Below are 22,377 nucleotides of genomic sequence, written 5' to 3'. Positions count from 1 at the left end.
GCACAGGAATCAATTTCTGTACTAATTGAGATACCATCTAACAATGATTTTCGACGTCCAGATAGATCGAATTATCATAAAAAAATATTTCAAAATCCATACACATGGTTACCACGTAATTCATCTTTTTGACCCTGAATGCTCTAGGATGGTCTCAGGTTAACTGTCAACCGAGATCGCTTCATCCATATTGTATTTCAACCTTTCAAATTCATCTCATAGATTACCCTGGCCAAGGCTTTACTAAATTAAAATACAGTGATACATCAACTCTAATAATCTGGAGGAGACCCATTTTGATCCACACACAGACTTGACAAGTACTTGACTGTATCTAGTAGCCTTCCGTTACTGCATTAGAAATCCAGGTAGTCCGGCACCAAAGAACAGTGAGTTGTTTGTAAGTCACTAAGATAATCTCGAATCTGAAAGATACTTATATCCATATATTTTGCGAGCAGCTCTTGACAGCAGAACGCTCAGTAGGTGAGTCACTTGTTCAGTGACGATGTACCCCTATATCTCACCTGTATGCCATACCAGTGTCATCACACTCCTTAGTTAAGAGGATAACCAATCCATATGGCATATAACGATCTTCACTCGATAAACGTCATTGTCCCATAATGACGTATCATTTGATCGCGAACATGTTTAAGAACTATACGATAAATTCTCTCTTTATCGTACACTAGCACAGTTCTAGGGACTTCATCATAGTACAAGAGTTTAAGAAAGATATCATTTTGTAATAAAAAATATTAAAATAATTATTATTCAATTGATCAATAATTCATATACAAGGATGAACTCAATCATCTCACGATTGATTTTAAGATAATTCCCAACAGACCAGTAGTCCACAAGCAGAGCTGTGGATCGGGTGGTCATTTTTCAATCGATTCATGCGATCCACGATGGACCGACGGTATTTTAAAGTTGGTTTCTCGTAGCTCACAGGCTGTTTCATGGATCAGATGCACGATCTGTGGCTGCAGGTGCTCACAGTCGTGATCAGATGGATCAGAGTAGATCAAAGACAAGCAGGGTCACGATGGGGTATGATCCAATGGTCAGTTTTCGATCTGAGGCTTGATCAGATGGTAGAGAAGCTATAGGAGTCTGATTCCAATATAGTTTAAATTTTAGGGCTTTAAGAGGCTCTATGGGCAAACAGAACCAGAACGTATGTAGAGAAGCATGGCAGAGAGCCGTAAGTAAAGGCATCAGTGTGAGAGAGGCTCATGCAGCCATTGGGAGGAGTCCGATAGAGCTCCGAGTGTGTGCAGCGGGCAGAGCAGACCCTATAGAGCATCGATAGGAGATCAAAAGTAGAGTAGAGCGTCAAATAGAGCAGCTACAGCGAGACATGATGTAGTGGTTCGCTCCACAGAAAATATTCTGGGGCATCGAGGACCCTGGCACTGACAGACCTGTGAGAGGGTCTCTTGGGGGGCCTTTTGAGAGAGCTTTTATGAAGATAGCTTCTAATTGAGAGAGGTGTGTATACAGAGAGTTGAGAGTGGATGTTCTCCTCTTGTATTATTTCTTTCTCCTAGTGAAGTTGGCATGCCCTGTGGAGGCAGCACTTGGGGTGTTCCACGTACCTAATTGTATATTTTCTATTTTGTTTCTTCTTTCTTCCTACTATAATGTGAGTGGTATCGACAAGATCCTATGGTGGTGGTGTCCTGACCAGACACCCTCAACAATTAGTATCAAAGTGAGTGATATCATAACAAGTGGTATCAGAGTAAGGTAGTTTCAGCACAAGATTACGACGGTGGTAGTCAAGATTGAAGATGGAGAAGATAGGTACAATCAAGGTGGAGATCGACTGTAGAGGGTTGATCGATGCTCTCTTGTGTAAGGAGGAGCCATCTACATAAAGGATGCCAGTGGAAGACCAGTGTGAGAAGGAGCTTCAGATGGAGATGGATCGAGTATGGGATGAGAGACTCGAGAGGATGAGCAACATCGTGCAGAGGCTATACCGAGCAGATCTCAGGTCAGGAGGTGCTGTGAGGTGTGCACAGCAAATGACGAAGATAAAATTAAGTGATCTGGCTCGACTCCCATGTTTGCCCATCCATGAGTAGCAGACGATTGCCCCAAGACATAGATGCGAGGAGACCGAATATCAAGTCGAGGTGGAGACTATCAAAAAATATACCTGGAGATACGATCTATAAAAAGTTTAAAATAAGATTCAGAATGACGAACGGAGTCCAACGAACCTAAGAACAACCCAAATGGAGCATAGATAGTGAAGATATGCATGAAAGAAGGTCAGGGCATGGTGGCACGGCCCTTGGGGTGGCAGAGGCCGGTGGTGGGCTGACAAAGTCCCAGCAGCACGGCCCAGCGTGTGGGTGCATGCCGGCTGGCTGCAGGAGCACGGCCCAAGCGAGCATGCGTGGGCTATGCACGGCCCCGATCCAGCACGGGCAAGCGTGCAAGCACCCAAGCCTGCTATCCTTCACGTGGTCCATCGCGGACCAGTGGTCCATAGGCAGAGCTATGGATCAGGGGGCCATTTTCCAGTCAATTCGTGCAGTCCATGGTGGACCGATGGCATTTTGAAGGTGTTTTCTCGCATCTCACAGGCTATTTCATGGACCGGATGTGTAATCATGTGGCTATGGGTGCTCACGATCATGATCAAATAGATCAGAGGAGATCAGAGACAAGCAAGGTCGTGATGGGACATGATCCAACAGCCTGTTTTCGATCTGAGGCTCAATCAGATGGAAGAGAAGCTTTAGGAGTCCGATCAAGAGAATGATTCCAATACAGTTTGGGTTTTAAGGCTTTAAGAGGCTCTGTGGGTGAATAGAATCAGAACATATATAGAGAGGTGCGACAGAGAGCCGTGAGCAGAGGCATCAGTGCGAGAGAGGCACGTACAACCACCGAGAAGAGTCCGACAGAGCTTCGAGTGTGCACAGTGGGCAGAACAGACCTTGTAGAGCACCGATAGGGGATTAGGGGCCAAGCAAAGCGTCAGATAGAGTAGCTACGAAGAGACACGATGTAGCGGTTCACTCCATAGGAAGCATCTAAAGGCATCGAGGATCCTAGTACTGACAGACCTATGAGAGGATCTCTTAGGGGGACTTTTGAGAGAGCTTTTGTGAGGATAACTTTTAGTTGAAAGTGAATGTTCTCCTCTTGTATTATTTTTGTCTCCTAATGAAGTTGGCATACCCCATGGAGGCAGCACTTGGGCTATTCTACATACCTGATTGTGTGTTTGCTATTTTATTTCTTCTTTCTTCCAACTGTAACATGAGTGGTATCGAAAAGATCCTGTGGTGGTGGTGGTGTCCTGACTAGACATCTCTAACAATTGATATCAAAATGAGCGATATCACAACACCAGTACACCTATCAATTATTGGGCCAATTTGCCAAAAATCATGAACTTTGTGATTTGGTTCCATCCTCAACAATTGTATTAAGTTTGTACTTTTGAAGAATTTAGAAGAAATGCTATCTTAATATTGAGTTTTAAACTTTCCTTTTGTGTTTAAGAATTTGAAAAAAGTATATAGGAAAAAGAATAACTTCACCATGGTATAGGAGGCTGATCGTTTTTGCCACACTAATTACACCAAAAACTATCTTCATAGATTTTTATAGTAGACTTATAATTATAGCATGCTTTATACCACCAACCATAGAAGCTGTTGATTATCTTTAGCATAGCTTTGCAAGTAAATTTTTCTCTCTAAAAAGGTAAAATGTTATTTCAGCTATCATTATATAAAAGAATAATAGTAAGATGGCACATGGAAAATAATGTTGTAATCAATCTATGGCAATTATTGTTTTGGTAATATATTTTTACTATACATAGTATATTTCTTTCCTTCAAATTTTACCTGAAATTTGTACGGATCCAATTCCAATAGATTTTTTATTATTTTTCTATTAGCTACTGCTTCTTGTCAAGGTTCAAGGGTGGCCTGTGTTTGATGAGCCATGAATATAATTGGAGCAACCGGCAGTTCCAATCTGCATATTGATACATGTATATATTTAAGCAATAATCTATAAGGTTGGTATGTATACAATAGAATATTTAAAAGTACTATATGCGAACTTGTTTTGGTACTTAGCAATCACATTGATCTGTAAATTTGTATAATATTTTGATGCTAAGGAGCTGGATAGACATGATTTTTCTAGATGCAAAGAAAAAATATAGAAAGATTTGATCATTAACATCTAAGAAATTTATCATGAAACCCCCTTAAAAAAAGTTCAAAAAGTTACCTTTATATGTTCATACAATCATACCAACCAAGATGATTACCACGAGGCCTTTTCTTTTCTTTTCTCAAACAGCATTTTCATCAAATTTTTGAGCTAATTTGCCCCAAAAAGTGATAGCTAACCTTTCTTTTCTGCAAGATAGACAAAATTTGATAGCAAAAAAATAAAAGATAGGAGCAAGAAAGGAAAAAAAATTAAATGGTTATAAAAAAAAAGAAAGCTAAATTATTTTACTTTAAGTTTTCTATTTTCAAATTTCTTTTGAAAGTTAATTTTTTTCTGATGTATAATTGATCTAGAGACCCAACCATTATGAAATGTCCAATAACATCTGCACAAGAAGAAGGAAAAATTATGTAACCATCATTTTATTTGTATTTATTGAAAGTAAGGCAATTAATTTTTAGGCTTACTTGTCAGGTGGATATCGTTATAATTTCTTGATGGAATGTTACTAAAGTAAACAAAATTAAATTAGTATGAGATATTGGATCATCATCATGATCTATATGTTGTATAATTGTCCATCTATTCATATAGATCATATATTGATGGACAGTAGCCTTGAATTTTTTTCTATTCTGAGCAACATTAAATTTTTCTAGATAATATATATTTTCTTCTACAAGAAAGTTTTTAAATTGAACAACATCTCCTTTTCATATAGATGCTTGGATAGAAATGCCCTAAATACAAAAGAAATATATTATTAATACAAGCATATATCTTTTTGTGAGAAAAAGTTGTAAGCAATGTAATAAGTAGAAGTTTTAATAACCTTTTCATCAAGGAATATGCAATCAACACTAATCAATTGATTTTCTATATTTGGATTTATAGAATCCCACATCCTTGAAAATCTTATTTTTACTCTTTAATGGCATTTTTTCAATGACAAAGTGGATAACAAATTGTACGTACTCTATTTTTTTATCAACCTATTTTTCAAAAAAAAAAGATAACAGTATATAAAATAATAATAAAAATAAAGAGAATGTAAGCAGTGAATTCAATAATAACAATAATAATAAAGTAAATGTAAATAGTGAATTCAAAATATTATCTATAAAAATTTCACTGTAAACAATATTCCTTATATAATTATCAAAGATTGATGATTCATTTTTTATTAAAATTTTGAGGTCTTAGTGCGAAGTTATTATGGATACAACAACATATAATTGACCATGAGAGGATACAAATTGAGGTAGGTAAATTCCAACATATTTCAAAGTTCGTCCAGGACTTTTGTTAATCATCATTGCATAACAAAATTTCACTGAAAATTGCCTTCTTTTAAAAAATAAATACCCATTTTATCCCTATAACTTACATCACAATGAGTGAGATATAGACTTTGACGCCAACATGATTACCAGTGATGATAACCACTTCAATTATCTTCGAAGTTAGTTGGATAATTATTAATCTGGTACCATTGCAAAGCCCCATACTTTAATTGATATTTTGAAACAACATTATAGGAGAACCTATCTTTAGTTGCAAATCATGATGTGGGATATCGTTGAATTTTAAAGAATTTAAAAATTTAATTGGATAGAGAACATCTTCAGAGCCACCTTCCGATGAAAATTTGCAAGTTGTGTTAGAACTTAAATATATCTTTTCTTCTTTTAAAATTAAAGAAAGCAAATATGAATTAATTTCATTGACTATTTCATTTGTAGGTGTGACAATGGCTCTCTCCTTCAATTATAAAGGATCATCATATTTTTTTTGAAATTCTTAATAAATTGCTTCTACAATATCCTGGATAGAGTTGATGCAGATTTTTATAAACAAATCATCGTGAATTTCTATCTAGCTTGCTTCTTCATCTTCTTCAAACGAAACAGCGGAAACTTTTCCATCACAATATCTAAAATTCATTTAGCAAAATCAGCTAATAATTTTTTAGATGCATCAAATTATTATTCAACAATCGCATATTTTTTAAAATAAAAATTTTGTAATATTTTCAAAGATAAGATTAGCTTATAGATGCATTGATTGTTTCTTCTCTGCCACCTCCAACAATAATAGGAAGAATTTATCTAAAATCTCCTCTTAGAAAGATAATTTTTCCACCAAATAGTTTCTGGTCATTGTTTGGGATATGTTGTTTTCAAAATATCTCTCAAAGATTTATCAAGAGCTTCAAAATAATTTCTATGATTCATTAGAGCTTCATCCTATACTATCAGACTTGTAGATTCAATCAATTTTGCAAGTTGCATTCCTTTTTTTATTTCACATGTAGAATATTCATCTACATGTATTGGTATTTTGAACCTTGAATGCACTGTTCTACCTCCAGGCAATAATAATGATGCAATTTCTGAAGAAGCAACAGCAAGGATAATCCATGATTTTAAACAAACTTTTGAAACAATTGTTTGCCAAAAATAAATTTTTTCAGTTCCTCTATGATCATATACAAAGAATAATCCTCCTTTATAATTATTTATTGAATACAAAGCTTCATTATAAATATTTTTTTATTCATCATTTAAATCTTTAAATAATTTTGACTGTGTATCTCATAATTCTTGGATATTATAATCCAGTTCTTCTCTTAACAATTTGTTATCTATCTTTTCTACAATAATTCTATCAGACATTAGTAGGCTGTGTTCAGAAAGAGAGCTATAATTTCATTGAATAATTTTTCTAACTCATACAAAAAATGATTTTAGCTGAAATTCTGAGATTTGCAGATTAAGAAGATCCAATATATTCTGTAAGATTGAAATGATATCATCCATAAATATTTTTCAATGCATATCCAATAGTTTTGTCAGATCAGCTACGTCACCATAAATAATCAAAGTAACAAAAAGTTACCTCAATTCAGCTGATATTGCCCAATTCGATGCTTCATTCACTGATTCATTCCATTCTTCATCATCTCCTAATAGGCTAAGTGTATTGCATGCAGACTGAAATGTAGGATGAACAACATTTCCAACAGTTCTAATTTCATTTTAACTTCTTGATCCCTTCACTATATTTAAAAGTATTCTTAAGTAATACAACTCACCTAAACGGGGATGAATGTAGACAATTCAACTTATTCTTTTTTTTTTTTCTTCCTTTTGGTCCATGGTTTATCTTTGCTATTCCATACCCATTCTGCGAGAAATTCTGCATAACTTAGCTAATGTGCATCTTTTGAAATTTTATTTGTTTCCATCCATTCAGTGAACATAGTTTTTTCAACATTTTTTCTTAGCAAAATAAAAGCTAAACTTTGATTCTCATGATAGATAACTATATTCATATGAGGTAAATGTACCACCAATCACTCAACAGTTGGTTCTCTGAAATGTATATCAAATTGAAATAGCTTCCGAATAGATTCATATGTCGACAGATACTTACAATCCAAATATATCTTTACTTCATCGATTTGCTCATATTGGCATTCTTTGGTACGATTGCTGATCAATACATTTTTAGTTATAACTGTCCTTGTTCTATCTGAACCTTTATTAACATTTTTGGACAAATATTTAACCATTCTCGACTTATTACACCATTCAACATTAATATATGCTTGGTGTTGGACAATTAAATCCAAGTTATGAGGAATAACAAATCTATTATCCAACTCGATATGTTGTTCTTGATTATGCTGCACCTATTATCTCTTCTTTTGTAAGTAGCAAATTCATTCTCACCAATAACTATCGCATTCTGAAATTTTTTGTAGAAATATTTCGAACAATGGTGTCTAACCATGCATGGAGATCTAGGATTTGCTAATCCATAGGGATGATGTATCATAAGTTTTAGAATAGTTTTATATCCTACAGGATTGATATCTTTATTAGGAATTTTTGCAGAAATTATAGAATCTATATCTGAAGATGTTGGATACTTATGATTTTTGTGCAACCAAAGCAGTATATGAACATGCGGCAAGCCATGTTTCTGAACTTTTTTATGTATAAAACTACATATGAGTAGGAAATAAGTAAATATATGAAATTATTTTTATCATAAATTTCTTAGAAAAAGTAATGTAAAAAAATTTGGATCATACCTGCAGCAGTTTTTTCAAATTATTCTTTTTTTGTGATATCAACCTGTCACGCCCCCGATCCGAGATTGTGAATCGAGGGTCGCGGCAACCACCGCATACTCATGAAGAACTCTCTCCATAAGCATGCAAGGCATCTCATCACGATATCAATGCATCACAGCGGAATAAATTTAAATAATTATTATTCAGCTTTAATTCAAGTAATTAAATCAAATGTCTTACATCCAATAAAATTGTTGCTAACAATAAAACAATAGATCTAAGTTCAATGAAGTTGACAATGCTAAATCTCGCCTCTAAAAGCTCTGTCCCAATATTTCGTCCCACTCTCGATATTAATTATCTGAATCTGAAAGATAGAAAGAAAGGTAATGAGCTAGATAGCCCAGTAAGTAACAAATATCTCAACTAGATAATTCAGATATTATATAATTTTCAAGAATAATGCTGCAAATAAACATAAGAGTATATTTCATGCTGATTTAATGCAAATCCAATAATTTCAAATATTCACATATAATATAATCATAAATCCAATTCGATTCAAAACACTCGTAACTCAACAGCCTTGACTATGACCAACATTTAACCCCCATTGACGGGGTCCACATGATACCAGCGCACAACCCCCACTGGCAGGGTCCACAAATACCAACGCACAACCCCCACTGGCAGGGTCCACAAACACCAGCGCACAACCCCCACTGGTAGGGTCCACAAATACCAGCGCACAACCCCCACTGGCAGGGTCCACAGAAACATAGTTAGACTGAGAGCATAAATCCGATCTGTATCAAAACACTTTGTACCATAATATATATCATAATCTTTCACTAAATATGTGCATAAATCGATATACCATAACATTTCAAAAGCACTTTTCTTTAAAAATATAATTTCATAAATCATGCATAATTTCAGAGAATAATTATTTATTTTCAGAATAAATATGAAATATCTCGAGAAGATAATTCATTACTTACCTTTCACGGAGCACTGAATGAATAGATCGACTAACTTCTAAGAGATTCTTCCGTGCCTATTATCCAAAATTATATTTTTATATTAATTTTAATTCAAAATTAAATCTAACAAATCCCAAAATCAAAATCTCATTTAAAATCAAACTCGTCTCTAAACTCGATCAGAATCATCAGATGAAGCCTTCCCCTATGCTAATCTTAGAAGGATAACTTTAGAGAAAAAAATCCATCAAGAGAGAGAAAATCCAATTTCAGAGAGAGAAAGTCAGGGTTCAGACTGAAAGAAGAGAGAGAAACTCTCTCTCTCATCAATTTCAATTTTTTTTATTTATTTATTTATTTATTTATGTATTCATTTACTTACTTATATATATATATATATATATATATATATATATATATTATTATTATTTTTCTTTTCTTTTCTTTTCTTTTCTTTTTCTTCTTTTCTTCTTTTTCTTCTTTTTCTTTCCTTTTCTTTTTCTCTTTTTCCTTCTTTCTCTTTTCTTTTTTTCTTCTTTTTCTTTTTCTTCTTTTTCTTCTTTTCTTCTTTTTTTTGGTTCTTCCCGTGCCGGAACAGAGGACGATAGTCCTCCGGCCTTGACCGACCGTTCGGGCCACGGCCGCCGCGGCGGAGGCCGGCGGTCGATGGGGGCCACTCCCCCGGTCACGGAGGAGCGTGGCCGGTGATCGTTTTCGATTGCCGACGTCGAAAAATTCAAGGAAAAGAGACCCAAAAACAGAGTCTCTTTTCCGACTGTAGATCGGCGACACTCGTCGCCGGCAGCCGCGTACAGGAGCATGGGAGGAAGGAGAAGAAAGAGGGGAAGAAGAAGGAGACTCACCTTGGCCTCCAGTGACCTCATCGGCGGGCAAATCACGGTGAAGACAAGGTGGTGTCTGCGGCTCTATTTCGGGAAAATCGGAGAGAAGGAGAGAGGGAAGAGGCCGATGTCCGGTCTCAAGGGGGAGAGGGTATTCTTATAGAGAGTCCTAGGACTCCGAGGGGTCCTAGGATTCCCGATTTGCTTGGGTTTCGCCGGAGAAGAAGACTCCTACCGGGAGTCTTCTTCCCGGTTTTACTCTGTTTTTTTTTTTTTTGGGCTATAACATTCTTCACCCCTAAAAAAAAATTTCGTCCTCGAAATTTTTTTCATACCTGTCACCATTGTATTGGAAGCCTGTGGATTCGGTTGAGAAAGCGCATAAACTCTTCTCTGGTTTTTAGAAATCTGTCCACCACCCCTATGTTATCCTTCATAAGTTCTTTGGCCAACTTGATTTTCAGTATTTAGCGGGCAGCTAACAATTTTATGATCCTTCTGACCACATTTGAAACAAGCACCTGTATTCCAATAGCAATCCTTGTCTACATGATTTTTACCACATCTGGAGCACGGCTCACCATAAATCTGTTGAGTCTTATTATCTACTGCTCCCTTAACTGATCTTTTGATGTTTTTATTATTATGATGCTCATACTTTAACGTCCCAATATTCCTAATGTTTACCCACTTACACTCATACTACGTCAAATTCTATGTGTCATAATTTATCCACTTATGCTCTGATACCATATTAATTGTCACGCCCCCGATCCGAGATTGTGAATCGAGGGTCGCGGCAACCGCCGCATACTCATGAAGAACTCTCTCCATAAGCATGCAAGGCATCTCATCACGATATCAATGCATCACAGCGGAATAAATTCAAATAATTATTATTCAGCTTTAATTCAAGTAATTAAATCAAATATCTTACATCCAATAAAATTGTTGCTAACAATAAAACAATAGATCTAAGTTCAATGAAGTTGACAATGCTAAATCTCGCCTCTAAAAGCTCTGTCTCAATATTTCGTCCCACTCTCGATATTAATTATCTGAATCTGAAAGATAGAAAGAAAGGTAATGAGCTAGACAGCCTAGTAAGTAACAAATATCTCAACTAGATAATTCAGATTTATATAATTTTCAAGAATAATACTGCAAATAAACATAAGAGTATATTTCATGCTGATTTAATGCAAATCCAATAATTTCAAATATTCACATATAATATAATCATAAATCCGATTCGATTCAAAATACTCGTAACTCAACAGCCTTGACTATGACCAACGTTTAACCCCCATTGGCGAGGTCCACATGATACCAGCGCACAACCCCCACTAGCAGGATCCACAAATACCAGCGCACAACCCCCACTGGCAGGGTCCACAAACACCAGTGCACAACCCCCACTGGTAGGGTCCACAAATACCAGCGCACAACCCCCACTGGCAGGATCCACAAAAACATAGTTAGGCTGAGAGCATAAATCCGATCTGTATCAAAACACTTTGTACCATAATATATATCATAATCTTTCACTAAATATGTGCATAAATCGATATACCATAACATTTCAAAAGCACTTTTCTTTAAAAATATAATTTCATAAATCATGCATAATTTCAGAGAATAATTATTTATTTTCAGAATAAATATGGAATATCTCGAGAGATAATTCATTACTTATCTTTCACAGAGCACTGAATGAATAGATCGACTAACTTCTAAGAGATTCTTCCGTGCTTATTATCCAAAATTATATTTTTACATTAATTTTAATTCAAAATTAAATCTAACAAATTCCAAAATCAAAATCTCGCTTAAAATCAGACTCATCTCTAAACTCGATCAGAATCATCAGATGAAGCCTTCCCCTATGCTAATCTTAGAAGGATAACTTTAGAGAGAGAAATCCATCAAGAGAGAGAAACAAGCTAGAGAGAGAAAATTCTAGAGAGAGAAAGTAGAGAGAGAAAGTCTAATTCCAGAGAGAGAAAGTCAGGGTTCAGACTGAAAGAAGAGAGAGAAACTCTCTCTCTCATCAATTTCAATTTTATTTATTTATTTATTTATTTATTTATTTACTTACTTTTATATATATATATATATATATTTATTTATTTATTTATTTATTATTATTATTATTTTCTTTTCTTTTCTTTTCTTTTCTTTTTCTTCTTTTCTTCTTTCTTCTTTTTCTTCTTTTTCTTTCCTTTTCTTTTTCTCTTTTTCCTTCTTTCTCTTTTCTTTTTTTCTTCTTTTTCTTTTTCTTCTTTTTCTTCTTTTCTTCTTTTTTTTGGTTCTTCCCGTGCCGGAATAGAGGATGATAGTCCTCCGGCCTTGACCGACCGTTCGGGCCACGGCCGCCGCGGCGGAGGCCGGCGGCCGATGGGGGCCACTCCCCCGATCACGGAGGAGCGTGGCCGGCGATCGTTTCCGATTGTCGGCGTCGGAAAATTCAAGGAAAAGAGACCCAAAAACAGAGTCTCTTTCCCGACTGTAGATCGACGACACTCATCGTCGGCAGCCGCGTACAGGAGCATGGGAGGAAGGAGAAGAAAGAGGGGAAGAAGAAGGAGACTCACCTTGGCCTCCGGTGACCTCGTCGGCGGGCAAATCACGGTGAAGACAAGGTGGTGTCCGCGGCTCTATTTCGGGAAAATCGGAGAGAAGGAGAGAGGGAAGAGGCCGATGTCCGGTCTCAAGGGGGAGAGGGTATTCTTATAGAGAGTCCTAGGACTCCGAGGGGTCCTAAGATTCCCGATTTGCTTGGGTTTCGCCGGAGAAGAAGACTCCTACCGGGAGTCTTCTTCCCGGTTTTACTCTGTTTTTTTTTTTTTTTTTTTTTGGGCTATAACACAACCATTAATTCTTCAACTTTCATCTTAAAAACTCTACTGACGATATCTAGTCTATCTTTAGATTCTTGAATTGGTATTAAGTTTAGTCTAGAGCAAATTTCTAGATGATATCTAGTCTATCTTTAGATTCTTAAACTGGTATTAGGTTTAGTCCAGAGCAAATTTCCAGCCATTAAGCATTACAGGTAAATATGATGAATAAATCAAGATGTCCATACCATCTATAAATAGCTAATGCATCTTGATAATTTTGAATCATATATCTAAGCTTCTAGTGAAACTTAAAGGCAATATAATTCTTTTGCCAATTGCATTTCTATCCACACCACCTTTTACAACCACATCTTTGATATCTTTATAAATTTCTGATTTTAGATCATTTTGATTTCTTCTAATGTAATCAAGTAATCAAGTCTTTCTTCTTCGATACATTAGTAAGCATCAACTATATACTGCTGAAATAAACGGCCTCCTCTTATTAATGTGATACCCTCATTTATTCTCTATTATAATCTATAAGTATAAAATTCTCTCATAGTTACATATTGTCTGATAGTGTAATAATGTCGAAAAGTCTTGTTATATTTAATATCAATTTTAAACCATCTTCACCAAATAAATTATATTGGATATTACATCACCACAAAACATGGGTGTAAATCACTAATATGTTTCAGTCTATTTATTTTATGTTCAATAGTAATATCACAGTGTCGATGGGCATGACCTAAATTACCAACAATCAATCCTACTATTTCAGAACATGATGGAGCATTATATTGTAAGCTATCTCCCTGACATGCTCCCAACAATTTCAATCTAATAGGTAAGAACTCAGATTGCTTGAATCGATCTCTTGCCATTCTAAAAACTCTAATAATTCGATTCTCTTGATCAAACATATTTATTAAACCTACTATAATCTTTGGATCTATGCTCGATGAATAATCATCTAAACATAATGCTCTTATTCTATGGCTGACTACATTTTCAATATCATATATGTATAATTAAGCATATTTGGGTACTTCTCCATCAATAGATAATAAAGAAGCTATTTATGATAATTTTGACCATTGATTCTAAACACATAAGGACCTCGCCTAGCATTTACTTCGGTATCAATTTTTGCACCTATTGATATAAATGCAAACATGGAGTTATACACTCTAATATTTGCTCGAAATTTTGAAGCTCTTGCTCCACCACAAGTTATCCAAGAAAGCTGGAGTTTGTGTGAGCAACAGTAGAGTAATCTTTCCTTCACAATAGCATAAAGTAAAAGTAGGCATTGACGTACCATACATTTTTTTTTTAATAGATTCTTTATACTAGAATATGGTGCCATAATACTTGTATTTATATTCGAGTAATCCAAAATCTGATAGTTCTCTAAAATTTCCTACATATAGAAGAAAAAATAACAATCTTCTTTTTGATAAATGTCTAACCACTATAAAAAAGTAAATGTTGTACAATTGTGCACATAAAAAAGAACCTACTTTTTTTTTGAATGAAACCTTTTCTGACTTTTATAGAGCAAAAGATTGTCGATCACTTGTAACCTCTTGAACTATCTTGGTTTAAAAAAAAAATTCAGATATCAGCTAATTATGCAAATTAAATAAATTAAATATATATTTTTTTAAAAAGATGAAGTATGCCTTCATTTGTTGTAGGTATGAGTTCTTCTTCCAAGAAAGTATGATGGACACTGGTTGTAAAAATGTCCTCATCTAAATCTATTTTTCTAGAATTATCGGTATCAACCATAGCTTGTATAAAGCTACTTTAGCAACAAAAAATTCTTGCTTATTTAAATTGGCTTTCCCTTTTCCACATGCAACATCTTTTATACTTTCTTTGTTATCAACAATCGAATCTAGAGCAATATTAGCATTTTTCCCCTTGTGACTATGCTACATGAACAATCTTTTTTCTTATCTAATTTTTGAAATCTTTGTTTAGAAATAATGTTCATTCTTCTCATCCTATTCTGCCTAGCCACTCCAATAGAATCCATCCTATCCCACCAAATAAACGGGAACTAGCATCAATGAAAAGAAAAAAAAAGTTGTATAGAGGAGAAAAAGGATCGAAGGTATTGTAAAAAAAATAGCTGATAATGTTGATGCATAGAAGCAAAGTTTTTCTTTTCTGTTTACAAAAATTTATTTTATTCATACATACTGACATGCATATGCATGTACAAACAACATATGTATAAATGCATAGCACATATATGTATACATGATATCTACATAATGAATAATATGAATCAAAGCATAAATTCATGAACCAACAAAACAATCAAATTGAGCAAAATTAGTTCCCTCCTCATGAACTCATAAAATCATGAGCTGATCAATGGCATAGCTAGCCACCTAAAACAAACTAAAGCTCAACTTCCTAACAGTGAGGTATTTTGATCCTCAATCTTGACCTTAGAAATGAAAAAAAAAAAAGAAGAAAATATCTATCATTTTTTATGATACCATAATCAAAAAACAAAAAAAAGAAAGGTCCTCTTATTGGATATATACAAAAAATAGTTATATATATATTGATCAAAAAAAGAAAGCAATAAATCTTATCAATAAAATAAATACTTACAGTTTTTTTTTTGTCAGCTTTGCTCCCAATTGGCTGGACCATCGCAACTGGACCATAGTAATTGAAAAACCTGAAAAAAATAGAAAAAAAAATGACAGCAATTTAAGAATTTTTTTTAAATCTTAAGATGAGGAATTCTAAATTGCATGTGTCTCTCTTCCAAATTCAGCTTTTATGAAACCTGAAATAATAAGCAAGTAAATAAACAACAAGCATTAGAAATATGTCAAAGTATACTATTAATAATATAAAAAAATATTAATTTAGAATATAAATATATAATGGAAATATATATATTCATTGCTGATCTTGTCCTTTTTAGAAAGTTCAACCAAATGTTCCTATGCCATATAGCACAAAAAAAATATAGGGACACATACATAAAAGGAATATACAACCCTACATATAAGTAAACTATTTTTTTATTTTTTTTTAAAGAAATCCCATCCAAAACCCTCACCCTCTCCCCACCCAAAACCCTCGTCCCATCGCCCCATGCCATGGTTTTTTTTTCTACCCACCCAAAACCCTTGCCCATCGCCCCATGCCATCATTTTTTTTTTGGGTGAGTGAGATAAACTTTCTTTTCTAGTGATCAAGAGGAAGATCACAGATCTAGTGACTGAATCTGATCAAGAAATAGTCTTTTTGTTCTCATGACCAAGAGGAAGACCACAGATCTCATGATTGAGTGACTTGAAATGGCCAAGATCTCAGTATTTGCAACCCATCTTCCCAAATTCGACCAAGAAATGGTCAATCCAGGTAAGGCATGGAAGTGCCTTGCATGTTTTCCTTCTCCCCAAAATTTCAGCATTCCCATTTTTTTGGCCCTCATTTATTTGAAATTTGATAATGAAAAAAAGCAAATCTCCCCTCATTTGTCAGTTTTTTTCCTTAAAACCTCTTGTAACAAATAATCTTCTTAAATTTTTTTCCTACTTGTTTCCTGATTGTTCATTAGATGAAAAAGAAATTGAACAGAGAAAAGGCAAAAAAAATATAATACATTCATATTTTTTTTTCTTTTTTTCCAACTATTTTTTATCCATTATTTATTGAGAATTGTGTCCCAAAGCCAATCATCAGTCTGTTGATGATTGAGCTCATATTATAAATGTATATGAATTATTTAATTAATAAAAGTTATTTGATTCTTTCATCACAAATTGTACATCTTCTTTTATGAACTTTTATGTTGCGATAAGTCCTTAGGGCTATTTTAAATGTGATAAAGGAGCATTTATTATTTAGTCCTTAAATATATTCACAGTCAAATGATATGCTATTACTAGGACGATAGCTATATCAAGTATAGATTGTTGTGTGCCATATGAGTTGATTGTCCTCTTAACCAAAGAGTGTAGAAATATTAGTATGGTATGCGATGAGATGTAGGAATACATCTCACTGAACGTGATCCAACTATGAAACACTCTACTATCAAGAGTAGCTCGCAAAGGATATGGGTATAAATATCCTTCTGATCTGAGATCACGATGGTGACTTGCAAACAACTCATTATGCTTTGATAACGAATTATCTGAATTTTTAATTCAATAATAATGAAAGGCTACTGGGTACAGTCAAGTACTTATAAAGTTGGTGTGTGAGTCAAGATGAAGTTGATCCCTCCAGTTTATAGGAGTTAATATATCACTGTATTTTAATTTAGTAAAATTTTAATCAGAATAATTCATGTGATGGATTTGAAAGGTTGAAATATAATATGGTTGACTATTTCAAGATTGACAGTTAAACTCTAGGTCATCTCGAGTATTAGGATCAAAGAAATGAATTATACGGTAATCATATGCCAGTAGGTTCTTGGATGATGCTTTGCATACATTCAGCTTATCCGGACATCGGGTATCATTGCTAGATGATCACTTTGATTAGTATAAAAATTTATTTCTATACTACCGACTTAGGTTCGATCTTATGCGGTCACACATTTTAGAAGTTTCTCTCTGATCAAATTGCTGATCGATGATTTAGAATCATTCAAGGATAAAATCATCAATATGATTGATAATTTATCCTATGCAATAGTCACAATAAAATTATTCACTAAGAGTTAGTTAAATTTAGAAGAATTAATTAGCAATTAAATTGCTAATTAACTCAATTTCATTGAGTATTAAAGTTTAGATCAAGTCTAATTGAATTGGATTCAATTAGACAAATCCAATTAGGTTATAGGATGACCTAATCGCTAAAGAAGATTAGGCCCTGATTTGATCAGGACTTAGATCCAGTTAATTTCTAATTAAGTTAGGATCAAGTTAGATTGGGTCCAATCATTTCTAATCAGAGAGAGTTTGATTGGATCAAACTTGATTTGAATTTGAAATCAACTTAAATTTTGAATTCAAGTTTGAATTCAAATTTCAAGTGATAAACTCCCTTGCACCACCTTCTCTTCTCCATGGCAAGTCTCATCACACAAAGCCTATTTGTGCATGAGAAAAACACCAGCAAACCTTCCCTTAGTCGCCCATCATGGATAAGGAATGATCTGGTTTAAAAGGGTTTTAAATTTAAATTCAAGTTTGAATTCAAATTTCAAGTGATAAACTCCCTTGCGCCACCTTCTCTTCTCCATGGCAATTCTCATCACACAAAGCCTGTTTGTGCATGAGAAAAACACCAGCAAACCTTCTCTTAGTCACCCATCATGGATAAGGAATGATCAGTTTAAAAGGGTTTTAAATTTAAATGAACCATTATCTTATCTAATCAACCCTTGCAGGCTAACTTGTGAAGAGCTTCTTTCTATGTGATAAAAAGAAGTGTTCCTGGCTCTTTTCCCACACCAATTACTAATGTTCGGCCTTCTTTTTGGATCAGAAATGGTTGAGGATTGGTTTGGTTGAGATTGAATTCAAAATGATTTTGAATTCAAACTCGAACGAGTCCTCATCCTATCCAATCCTCTTGTTTATGATTTTTGTGCACCGATGAGAGATCTGATTTTTTCACCATGAGATATCATAAAAAAAGAGGGGCCGAACCTTGGTTTGGGGCATGAGGATCTAGGGTGGGTTGCCAAGTTGTTGTGTGAGTTTAGAGGAGACCGTCTCCTCTTGGATGAGAGTTCTAGCCCTAAGTGTTAGGGTTTTTGGGAGAAAGAAATCAGATCAGAGAAAAGGTGTTTCTTTGATTTTTTTTTCCACCACATACATCCTCCATTAGTCCATCTTCGACATCAGAAGGGTCCGAGTTAATCAAAAAGAGAGTTCAAATTAGTAGTCCAGAAGCCTTCTACGTGAGCTAGCACTTTCAGAAAAGCTTATTGGTGTTCGAGGGCTTCGTGTGGATTTTTCGTAAAAGTCAGACATTCTATGCGACTGCACAGCATCAAGCGAGACCTTAGATTCACGTGATTAGCAGTAATATTCATTGAACCAAGCAAAGGTAATGAATTCTGAACTCATTAGATCAGACTAGAACAGATCCAATGGTTAGATCTGATCTAAGGCATCGATGTGATCGATGTAAATTTTTATTAATTTTAGATTTTAATTACATATTTAATCATGTTATAGATCCTGACATGATAGTTTAGATTAGATCTTGTACATATAATATAGATTAAATAGTTTAATCTATCATATTCTATGAAAAAATTTTAAAATTGCATGCATAGAACTATCAATTTTTCCATCATTGTTCATCTATTTTTTCTCGATTTCTTTCCTAACATATGAAAAAATAAATAAATAAAAATTTTAATAACATGATCTCATCTTTCTTACTTTTATTTTTTAATTATTTTCTCTCTTTTTCTTTCAATCTTTTTCAAATCCTTTGGTTTTGGAGAAGAAACATAGGAAGAAAATCATAAAAAACAAAATCCAACTGTGACACGTTCAAACTTTGTTTTGTATAAATTTCAAATCCATTTTTCTAGGAAAAAAAGAAAACAAATCTTCTCTATAATTTTTTTTCCTTCTCTATTTTGATGTCCTATTTGTTTCTTTTTTTATCCATTATTCCATAAATTTCACCCATAAGAAAAAAAATTTTCTACATAACAATTTATTTTAACTTTCTAGAAATATATTTTTTTTCTTTTTTCCTCTCTACATGGATACTCAAAAGCATATCATGAAAAATAAAAATCCATTCCCAAAGAAAATTTTTTTCCTTCTCTGTTCTACCTGTGAGATCCCCTTTACTTTTTGCCTTGATTTTCGATAAATTTTGCTTGAGAGAAAAGAAGGAAAAAAATATCTACATAACAAAGGTTTTTATCTTTTTAGACTTTTTTTTCTTTTTTCCTTTTCACACATTAACCATGTGGAGATATCTTTTTTCTTTTTTTGCTCTACTTTCCATATATTTAGGCCATGGAGGGGAAGATCATATAAGGCAAACACGCAAGGCTTGCCTAAATACTTGCGAGGGAACTAAAAGCACATAATGTGCGGTCTCTTTCTCTGTCCGATGCATGCAAAAAGTGGAAGGCTACCAGTTTGGCAGCAACCCCTCGCACGTGTCCAGTGTCAGAAATGGAAAGAGAAAAAATAGTAAAAAAATTATATAAGACAAACAAGCCAGCCTTGTCTTCATACTTGATAGGGCAATAAAAATAAATAGCATGATGTCCCTCTCTCTAATGCATGCCAGAATTGGAAGGGTGCTATTCTGACAGCAACCCCTCACATGCATAAGAAATAGAAAGAAAAAATAGTAAAAAAAAGTAAATAAATGAGCATGTATCTAATCCAACTGTGGGGTGAGGTCGTCCTTATCCCAACCCAGCAACGGGTTCAAGGGCCAGATCCGGCCTCCTGCCTTCTTTCCCCACCATCTATGCCATTGCTTGTACATCTTCCAAGAAAAGATTATGGAGAAGATTACGGAGAGATATGTGCTAAAGATTATGGAGAGAGATAAAGTAGAGGCTTGCTGCCATCCCCTCCCACGTGGCTCATGCTGATCTGGCTATTTTGCATTTGCCAAACCATTTTTTTCTTCTATTTGCTTCCTTTTTCCTACCGCAACTGTGCCTCCAAAATAGATTTTTTTCTTCTATTCATCCATGTATAATCCAAGTATATATGGATGCCACCTCTCCTTCTAGATTCACTCCTTTTTTTTTAATCTTCTATTTGTGGCTTAAATCCTTTCTCAAATAGGTATATAAAGAAAGATGGCACATCACATTAATATAAGGTATGGACACTGATCTTCCCTCCGACCCTCCCTATCAACTCTTTGTGGATTACTTGGACACGTGTTGCACATGCAGGTGTTGTTGGATTGCCCTTATTCATCTCCTCTGCACCCCTCCTTACTAATTTTCTATGAGTTAATCGGACACATGTCGCATAGGAGATATTTTTGGATTGCCCTTTAATGTCCTCTACACCCCTCCCTACTAATTTTCTATGAGTTAATCAGACACGAGTCGCATGGGAGATGTTTTTGGATTGCACGTAACCCTCCATAATTCTTTACATAATATTTTTTTGAAAGATGTATCAGCTATGGGACACGTGGTGGGGAAAGAAGGCAGGAGGCCAAATCTGGCCCTTGAACCCATTGCTGGGTTGGGATAAGGACGATCTCATAGAAAATGATATAGGCCATCCCAAGGCTATATATGTGTCTCCATTAGATCCAAGGTTCCACCATGCCCCACAATCAAATTAGGCACACCCTCCTTTATTTAATTTTTTTATTATTTTTTCTCTTTCCATTTCTGATGCATGTGAGGGCTTGCTACCAAAATAGCAACCTTTCACATCTGGCATGCATCAGATAGAAGGACAGTATGCTATTTACTTTTATTGCCATATCAAGTGTGCAGGCAAGGCTAACGTATTTGCCTTATATAATTTTTTTACTATTTTTTTTTCCATTTTTGAAGCTGGACATGTGTGAGGGGTTGCTGCCAGAATAGTAGCCTTCTACTTTTTGCATGCAATAAAGAGAGAAAGGGACCACACATTATGTGCTTTTATTTTTCTCGCAAGTATCTAAGCAAGCCTTGTGTGTTTGCCTTACATGATCTTCCCCTCTATGGCCTAAATATATGGAAAGTAGAGCAAAAAATGAAAAAAGATATCTCCATGTGGTTAATACGTGATAAGGAAAAAAAGATAAAAAGATAAAAATCTTTATGTTGTCCAGAGATACAACCGAAGAGAGAGGGTGAATTAGCTTTTCAAAAATTTTTACTAACTTAAACAAGAATGTGCTAACTTTGAGTGTGTATGAAGTGAATGCAGCATATTGATATGCAGAAATATAAAAGCTAAATTAAATAACTCAAGAGCAAGATCACACATATAAACAAAAAAATTTATAGTGGTTCGGTGTTAATCTTCAACACCTACATCCACTCTCCAAGCAACCTCTTGAGAATTTTACTAAATCAATTGATTACAGCAAGATTATTTTTTTGAATCATAATCTAAGCTTAGTTAGTTTTGCGGGCTCACCAATCAAAACCTATCCCCAAGCCAAGGCTTGTACAAATTCAATTCAAGTTTTGAATGATCCTATCCTTCAAGTTTCAATCCCTATTGAAACTTGAAATACAAATATGTAAGTGTAAAAATTTAAATATAAACACAAACTCTTTTAATCAGCTGATGTATGACTTTGATACACAAGATGAGAGGTTGAAGGGCTTTTATAATGAATACTCTCTTCCTTCACTTGAAAATGACTTGATTACACAGCTGATTAAGTGATTGGAATAGAGCAAAAACTTTTTAAAGCTCACTTGATGGACTGAATAGAATTTTAAA

This window comes from Elaeis guineensis, chromosome 13 (genome assembly GCF_000442705.2).
Source record: "Elaeis guineensis isolate ETL-2024a chromosome 13, EG11, whole genome shotgun sequence".
NCBI lineage: Eukaryota > Viridiplantae > Streptophyta > Magnoliopsida > Arecales > Arecaceae > Elaeis > Elaeis guineensis.
Note: the sequence above shows the minus strand (reverse complement) of the source record.